The 9,308-nt window shown below is 48.6% G+C and overlaps 1 long non-coding RNA gene across 2 annotated transcripts; it reads right to left on the reverse strand.

Annotated features, from left to right (window-relative positions):
• Window positions 1–1,883: 1,883 nt before the first annotated feature.
• LOC139218365 (uncharacterized) lies at window positions 1,884–9,108 on the reverse strand. 2 transcript variants are annotated; one of them, XR_011585652.1, is made up of 3 exons: window positions 8,877–9,108; window positions 8,465–8,532; window positions 1,884–2,162 (listed from the first exon to the last, which is right to left on the reverse strand). It is a non-coding gene; the product is annotated as an uncharacterized lncRNA (long non-coding RNA). The 2 variants fall into 2 exon arrangements; XR_011585651.1 differs by having other exon boundaries at window positions 8,925–8,996.
• Window positions 9,109–9,308: the final 200 nt, after the last annotated feature.

The following is a 9,308-nucleotide window of genomic DNA, read 5'->3' on the forward strand; positions in this document are numbered from 1 at the left end:
GAAAGCTTCAGTGTGACTGCAGGATTAGTTGGTTCTGTCATGAGGAAACCAGCTGGAGGTTCCTGCAGGGAGACTCTGACCCACGTGACGACGTGACACCTCATCGCTTCACACCGTCGCATACTAAGAGCAGAAGATGGGCCGCATGTGTCGTACATCCAGATCACACACCTGAACGCAACACAAGCTGATTTGTAACGCTGCAGTAGGAAATATTACATTATAATTCTGGTTGAAATAACCCATTTTGTCACTACAATATTTATTTGAAGGTTTCCTTTAAAAACAAATGTGTCTGAGTGCTGTTCCCTTTGTGTTTAGATTTTTAAATGCACCAGTGATAATATCTAATTATATGAAAACACACTTTGTCCGTGACTCCTCAATTTAAAAGAAGAGCTGGAGCTGGAGGCAGGACGTGGTTAGCCTAGCTTAGCATAAAAAGGTGAAGCAGGGGGAAACAGCCATCCTGGATCTGTCCAGAGTTCAAAAACACACCTGTGAACACCTCTAAAACTCATAGACGAAAACACGTTGTGTCTGGGTTGAGTGTGAACACAAACAGAAATGTAAAAATAACACAGTGGTTTTAGGGTGAGTTACTTGCTGGAGTGACCTCATCTCACTCTTAGAGAGAAAGCTAAATAGCACATTTCTGAAAATGTTGAACTGTTTCTTCATGCTACAATTAGACAATTAAGTTAAAATGACATGTCATTTTATTATATGATACATATTATAATATTATAATATTATTTTTATGTGCAACATTAAATCAAATCAGATCAGCCAATACTCAGTAAACAGTCCTTGATTGTATCCCAGTATGATATGAACAGTAAGACACCAGTCTGAAGAGTTCTGAACAATGCTCTACAGAGGAACAACTACACGGGAAATCAATATTTAATTTCTAATTTAAGTTTTTATTTCAAATTATTTAATATTTTTTGTTTGTTTGTTTTTTGTATGTTGGATAAACCGGAGCACCTGGAGAAAATCAGTTTAAACACAGAGGAACAGATCAGATCCTGACCGACGGATCGCTCCCGTCTGTCAGGACATGAAACTGAACCTCTGTGTCTTGTTTCACGCCTCCTTATTTTTCTGCTTCTTGTTCTTGTACTGGCGGCGGTGTTTCGGTGTTAGAGCTTTCTTGAGGCGCCTCCACAAAGACGGCTGGCCGGTGACTTGGGCCTCCCCCAGTGGGGCGACCTCATCAGTGACTTGGCCCTCCCCCAATGGGGCGACCTCGTCAGTGACTTGGCCCTCCCCCCATGGGGCGACCTCATCAGGGACCTGGGCCTCTTCAAGTGGGAAAACCTCCTTGTTGACTTGGGCCTCCTCCTTTGGGGCGACCTCTTCGGTGACTTGGGCCTCCTCCTTTGGGGCGACCTCTTCGGTGACTTGGGCCTCCTCCTTTGGGGCGACCTCTTCGGTGACTTGGGTCTCCTCCAGTGGGGCGACCTCTTCGGTGACTTGGGCCTCCTCCAGTGGGGCGACCTCCTTGGTGACTTGGGCCTCCTCCTTTGGGGCGGCCTCTTCGATGACTTGGGCCTCCTCCAGTGGAGCAACCTGGGACTCCTCCGGAAGGGCAACCTCCTCTGCGACAGAAGTGTTCTGTGGTGCATGGAGGTCAGTTGTGATCAAGTTGTTTACCTTTGAAATGGGTTTTTTTCCAATCTGCTCACACACCTGGAGCATCATTGGTTTTTTGTAGGTGTGGCGAGCGGAGGGTCAGGAAAATAAAAAGATAGTTGTTCTTACTCTATTTAACAAATCAAGTTGCCAGACAACGCCACTTTGGGATCTCAGCCCAAAGAACTGAATGACGCACCTTTAAAGGCGCACAGGTCCGTTCACTCAAATAGCAAGAGACAGTGTTCCAATCTCAAAAAAATATAAGTTTTATTAACAGAATTTGATTAAAATGATATAAAAACACACCATTCACACAGGGATTAAACTAGGGGACTAAATTAAAGCTGAGGATACCGGTGCACGAGTTGATGGAGCGGTGAATCCCAACAAAAACAAAAAAAAAGAGAAGACACCCAGCTGTGACAGTCACACACACACACACACACGTGAAGGATGCCCGAATCCCAGGGAGCACAGCACACAAAAGGGGATCCCACCACCAGACCACCGGACCTCAGCAACTAAAACAAAAGGAACACACACACACAGGTTAGTGGGGTTACAGTAATCCAACAGAACAACAATATACAAAAACAAATAAATGGCAGCAGAAATCAATTAAACTAAACAAAACTACCGGTTGCCAAATATAAGTTACTCAAAATACAAAGAGAAATAAGGTAAGAAACAAGAAAAACTCTGCCCAAATGAAATATCTAAACAAATAAATCTAAATACAAAAATAATCAATACAACAAATCAAGACAACGGAGAAGGGCAATGAGAGCAAAAATGCAACCCACACTCCCAACAAACAGACTTTAAAAGGGCTCCAATCAAGCCAGTCAATTAACAGTCAGCACACCAGAGTACCACGCAATACTTGCGAGTGATGCAAGCCAAGGGAAAAGCAACTGTCTCAAGAAGGCAGGTCCACAGCTGGCGAAGCAGAACCTCTCCACCGGACGGACGATGGAAATCGGCGCGTTATAGCGGACACGCCGAGGAAACTCACTGACGCCGATCTCCACAAAGCAGCAGCGATCCACACAACGCAGCAGCGATCCACACAACGCAGCAGCGATCCACACAACGCAGGTCCCAACAAAGCAGGTCCCAACAAAGCAGCAGCGATCCCCAGCTACGAGCAGCGCCAACTGTGTTGTCAGCTGCTGACGCCACACACCTGAGCGCAAGAATCACCGTGCCGACAGTGAGCGGGGTACACGATCCATTAAAAACTCCGGGGCACTCGAACCAAGGGCCCTGCCCGACGAGAGCGTGGTCGAGCCGGCAGTGACGCAACCAACCAGGAAGCAGAGAGGGAGAGCCAGCAGGGGGAAATCCACCCCTTAAATAGCCATGGCGCCGTCAGTGGTTGGCTATGGTGCTGCCAATTGGCACCGTCAAAATATAATAATGGCAACACAATTTCTATGCTGCTACATTCTACCCCTCCTCCTTGCATCGTCGCCCCGACGATGGATAAATCAATGCAAACCTGAAAACTAACTCCAAGGCCTAAATAGAACTGAGACAGCGTTTGACACAAATACAGAAGGATTACCAGCCTCAGCCCGTGCAGGTGGCTGTGGGAGACGGTGAGGATTTGAGTGGTGTCCAGCAGTGGATCGTGCAGTCCTGCGCACAGTGACATCACTGAGACCAGGACTGGCTGGGGGAGCAGCCATAGACACGGATGTTCCAGCAGGTGAAGCTGTGGGAAGGTCTAGGTCCAATGGCACCTGAGGTATGGCCTGAGTCACAGGCGGAGGCTGTGCTGCAAGCACAACAGGAGGTGCCTCAGGGAGATTTTGTCTCAAAACCAACAAATCATACTCAAACACAGACCCATCCTCAGAGGGTGGCTCATCTGCAGGTGGTGAGTGATGGGCAGAGGCTGAACCAGGTGAGTTTACTCTGACCACAGCCTTCAGCATGGAACGGTGAACCTGCTTAACCTTAGTCCCATCATCTACTGGTGCAATGGTGTACACAGCACCACCTTCTCTAGGTATCCTCAACACTTGATACCTAACAGAGCTCCACCGATCCTTGGTCTTATGAGGCCCTCTGGCACTGAAATCACGCAAAAACACTAACTGGCCCTCACTCAAAGGCAAGTCTCTAACATGCTGGTCATAGTTTTGCTTTCTACGGTTGGCTGCATATAGCAACCGCTCCCTAGCTCCCTCGAAAGCCATCTGGAGCCGGGCCTGGTGCTCCTGAACCCATTCATGGACAGGGCCACTAACTGGACTCTCCACTCTACCCAACAGGAAATCTACTGGGAGCCTTGGTTCCTGGCCAAACATCAGGAAGAAAGGGGACTCCCCAGTAGACTGATGGGGAGTAGTATTGTAACAATACAACAGTTGGGGCAAACATGAGTTCCAGTCTCTCTTCCGAGTCACTGGCAGAGTGCGCAGCAAGTTGTGGAGGGTGCGATTAAATCGCTCACACTGACCATTTCCTGCCGGATGGTATGGAGTAGTGCGCGATTTCGCAATGCCATACAAGCTGCAAAGCTGTGCAATCAAAGAACTCTCGAAATTACGGCCCTGGTCAGAATGTAAACGAGCTGGTACACCAAACTTGTAAAACCATTCAGCCACTATAACCTTCGCCACAGTGGAGGCACGTTGGTCCCGGGTGGGGACAGCTACTGTGAACTTGCTAAACACATCGGTCATCACTAAAACATTTTCTACACCATTCTGGGCAGGCTCTAAGGTGGTGTAGTCAACGGCGAGGATCTCATTTGGCCGGGATGCTAACAGATGTCCCATGAAACTGCGAGCTGTTGGGTGAACATCCTTGGCAACCTGACAACGCTCACAAGTCTGACACCACTGGGCAACATCAGAGGACATGCCAGGCCAATAACACCTAGACCGCAGGAGCGCCAATGTTCGCTCCACCCCTTGATGGCCATGTTCCTGGTGAACTTTGGTCAGAACCTCATTTGTCAGTGCACTAGGTAACAACAACTGAAGCACCGCTTCTGCACCATCAGATCTAAAAACTTTGCGATAAAGGACTTTATCCCTCTCAACAAGGCGGTCCCACTGCCGAAGCAGAGCCAGTGCAGAGCGGGACAGCTGTTGCCGCTCCTCATGGCTGGGACGCTGCCCTTTAACCCAAAACTTCAGCACGTCCTGCAGAACTGGATCTGCCTGTTGAAGGGCACAAAGGTCAGCTGGGGAACGCTGTGGCAAAGCTGCGATGGCAGTTTGAGTTACCTCGACTGTTCGCCAAGCCAGAGCTTGCTGCAAAGGCTTTGGCATGGCAGTACCTGGAAGCATGGCTTCCACATCCTGAGAACCAGGTGGGAACTGACGAGAGAGAGCATCGGCATTGGTGTTACTCCGCCCTGACCGGTACTTTATTTCAAAATCAAATGCAGCAAGTTGAGCTGCCCAACGTTGCTCAGTAGCGGCTAGCTTAGCAGAGGACAAGTGACTCAGGGGATTGTTGTCGGTGTACACAACACACTTATGCCCTAGCAAGTACTCTCTAAACTTCTCGGTCATGGCCCACTTAAGGGCCAAGAACTCAAGCTTCATAGAGCTGTAATTTACCATGTTCCTTTCAGTGGGCCTCAGACCTCGACTAGCGTAGGCAACTGGCCTCACTTTGCCCGCTTGCTCTTGAGAGAGCACTGCTCCCAAGCCACCATGGCTCGCATCGACCTCTAAGATGAAGGGGAGGGAAAAATCTGCATAGGCCAACACTGGTGCAGTGGTGAGTCTGGCTTTCAAAGCCTGAAAGCTCTGCTGACACTCTGCAGACCAACACCCTATAACTCCATACTTAGACCTTTGATTTGTCTTTGAGCGGGCGCACTCAGATACAACCTTATGAAGGGGAGCTGCCAACTTGGCAAAACCCTCCACAAAACGCCTATAATAACTGGCGAAACCAAGAAAAGATCGCAACTCTGAGCTTGTAGTGGGAATCGGCCAATTGGCAACCACTTCAATTTTACTTGGATCAGTTGACACACCATCGCCAGAAATCACATGGCCCAAGTAATGCACTTCCTTCTGAAAGAAGGAGCACTTGCTGAGCTTGGCCTTAAGGCCTTCATGTTCTAGCCTGCTTAGCACAACCTTCAGTCTCTCCAAATGTTGTTCCACTGTTGATGAAAACACAACAATATCATCAAGGTACAATAACAGCGACTGACACTGCTGGTCTCCAAAAATACGCTGCATCAACCTCTGAAAAGTGCCAGGTGCATTACAAAGGCCAAAGGGCATCCTATTCCATTCGAACAAGCCAAACGGTGTACAAAAGGCAGTTTTTGGTCGGTCTGCTTCTGTAACTGGTACCTGGTTGTAGCCACTGGCCAGGTCCAGAGTAGAGAACCAGCGGGCGCCAGACAATGCATCTAAAGACTCCTCTATGCGGGGCAGAGGGAAAGCATCTTTTCGGGTTTTACTGTTCAATTGCCGGTAATCCACACACATGCGGAGACTGCCGTCCTTTTTACGAACTAGGACAATGGGAGATGCATAGGGGCTACTACTCTCTCTGATTACCTGTGATGATAACAACTGGTTGATGTGCTCTTTTACAACCTCGTATTCAGAGGGTGGAATGCGCCTGTAGCGTTGCCTGACCGGGGCATCATCAACCAGAGGGATGTCATGAGAGACTAGGTTGGTACAACCCAGATCTCCATCATGAGCTGAAAAGACAGGTGTGTACTGGCTAAGAAGGGATCTCACCTGACCCTGCTCCTTAGGTGACAATGATGACAGGTCCAAGTCATCCACCTGCTGCTGTACTGTGGAAGTGACTGTCTGAGACGACACTGTGGCCACACCTGATGGCACTTCAGTGAGACCTGATGGAAGACTGACAACATTTACCGTGTCTAATGTGCCAACAACAGTCCGGGGATACAACAGCACATCAGTTGAGCCAACATTCACAACTGGTATATATGCGGTCCCTCTGATCACACGTACCAGAGCCGGGGAAGCAAGCAACCCCGCTGGCAAACCAGAATCTAACGGTTCAAACAGCACTGTGGAGTCTGAGTACAATTCTGAGCAGGTGGCTGCCACAATTTTCATGACACCACCAGGGATGCGCCAAGCTCTCTTACCCCTGACCTTTAACCTCCCTGGACTGTCCGGCCGGGACTTAGCACTAGCACGATGGCACTGCTGCAGTGCCTGCACAAGGGGCTCTGGGGAATCAAAAACACAAGGCCGGGAGAACAAAGCCTTACCATGTTGTCCAAAAAGCTCTTGGTAACATTTATGCATGATGTTCATCCCCAAGACACCAGGTACCTGTGAAGGCACACCACCAGGCAGGTCTTTCACAACTAGCACCCCACAATGTGGCATTAACTTGCCACAAAGATGGACCTGTAGCTCCAAATAGCCAATATAGGGGATCGCTAGGCCGTTAGCAGCTCTAAGCTGCAACCAATGACATGATCGGAGGCGCTCCTGGCCCCAAGGCTCAAAATGCTGGCGGAAAAAGCTCTCAGAAATAGTAGAAACCATGGAACCAGTATCTACCAGACAAGGCACCTTCACTCCACCCATGTCCACATCTAAATGGGGACAAGAAGAAATCAGCTTAGAAGTGTCTAAACTATCTGAAACAGCCTGTGAGCCAGTAGCGGCCCCACCCAAACTGTGGCTCTGCAGTTCGGTGGGCACTAGTTTTCCGACGCCGAAGTGGAACGAGCCCGCACAACAGTATTGGACAGAGGTTGCAAGTGAGACTGGAAGGGAGGGGGGACATGCACTCTACACTCCCTTGCAAAATGACCAGGCTGATGACAGCGCCGGCATATTACTGGGCCATTACGACGAGGGGAACGACTACGTTGCTGAGAGCTCTGCAGCAGAGAAATGCTCTGAGTAAGCTGACTGAGCTGCTCCTGCTGACGCTTGAGCATCTCCCTCATCTCAGCCATCTCAGACACTGGGGGCGAAGAAATGATGCTCGGAGAAGGAACACGGACACCATACTGAACACCAACCACTGAGGGGACTGAATGACTGCGGCCTCTCACACCACCAGGCAAACCCTCCCGCTCCCATCGGATAGCCTCTGCTCTGACGTCAAGCAAGGTAAGGTCAGACTGCCTGCGCACCAACTGCTTCAACTCACGGCGCAGAGAACCATCGAGCACATGCTCAACAAACTGATCTCTCAACAGAGCTTGTGAATTGGGCATGCGACTAGGTGCGCTCTGCTCAACCTTCTCCATGAGGCCCATCAAAGCAAGGGAGAACTCCTGAAGAGTTTCTCCCTCTTGCTGTCTCCTGGAGAAGAAAGCCTCCTGCAGGGCAACATAGGATTCCGTGCACCCGTAAAGCTCCTGTAAAATGGCTAGTATTTTGTCAGGGTCTCCTCGCTCTGCAGTGGCACGGTACTTAATCTCCTCTCTAGCCTCTCCCTCAAGGTGGTCAAACAGAAAAAATGCCTGGTCAGACCATGATAAATGTCTAGCCCTCATAGATGCCTGTACCTCCTCCACCCACTCACCCAAACCTATGCCTGTTCTTCCCCTAAAGATGGGACACTTCCTATCTCTGGGAACAAAAACTAGTCTCTCCGCTACAGGGGCGCCAACAGTAGATGGGGCAGCAGGTAACGATGAGGTGGATGGTACGGCACTAGGGTCAACCTCTTCACGACGCAACTGCTCATTATCAGCTTTTAACTGTGCAACCAATTCTCTGAGTTCCTGCAGTTCGGCCTCCATTGCTACAGCGAACTTCACTAAAATACTAGTAAATAATCTCAATGAGAGAACACAGAAAAGCAAAGGGTGCGGAAGAGATCTCACCACACTTGTACGAGGGATGACTGGGAACCACTGCTGCTTTGCCTCTAAACTAGGATGCTCTGATGTGCCTACAAGAAAAATACAGCAACAATATTAAAACCAAAAAAAAAAAACACAACAAACAAACATGAGATGGAACACACGTCTCTGCCTTTAAATGAGTAAATCCTGCCGACAACGCCAGGTTGTGGCGAGCGGAGGGTCAGGAAAATAAAAAGATAGTTGTTCTTACTCTATTTAACAAATCAAGTTGCCAGACAACGCCACTTTGGGATCTCAGCCCAAAGAACTGAATGACGCACCTTTAAAGGCGCACAGGTCCGTTCACTCAAATAGCAAGAGACAGTGTTCCAATCTCAAAAAAATATAAGTTTTATTAACAGAATTTGATTAAAATGATATAAAAACACACCATTCACACAGGGATTAAACTAGGGGACTAAATTAAAGCTGAGGATACCGGTGCACGAGTTGATGGAGCGGTGAATCCCAACAAAAACAAAAAAAAAAGAGAAGACACCCAGCTGTGACAGTCACACACACACACACACACACGTGAAGGATGCCCGAATCCCAGGGAGCACAGCACACAAAAGGGGATCCCACCACCAGACCACCGGACCTCAGCAACTAAAACAAAAGGAACACACACACACAGGTTAGTGGGGTTACAGTAATCCAACAGAACAACAATATACAAAAACAAATAAATGGCAGCAGAAATCAATTAAACTAAACAAAACTACCGGTTGCCAAATATAAGTTACTCAAAATACAAAGAGAAATAAGGTAAGAAACAAGAAAAACTCTGCCCAAATGAAATATCTAAACAAATAAATCTAAA

The sequence above is a fragment of the Pempheris klunzingeri genome, chromosome 18 (assembly GCF_042242105.1).
Source record: "Pempheris klunzingeri isolate RE-2024b chromosome 18, fPemKlu1.hap1, whole genome shotgun sequence".
NCBI classification, from domain to species: Eukaryota; Metazoa; Chordata; class Actinopteri; order Acropomatiformes; family Pempheridae; genus Pempheris; species Pempheris klunzingeri.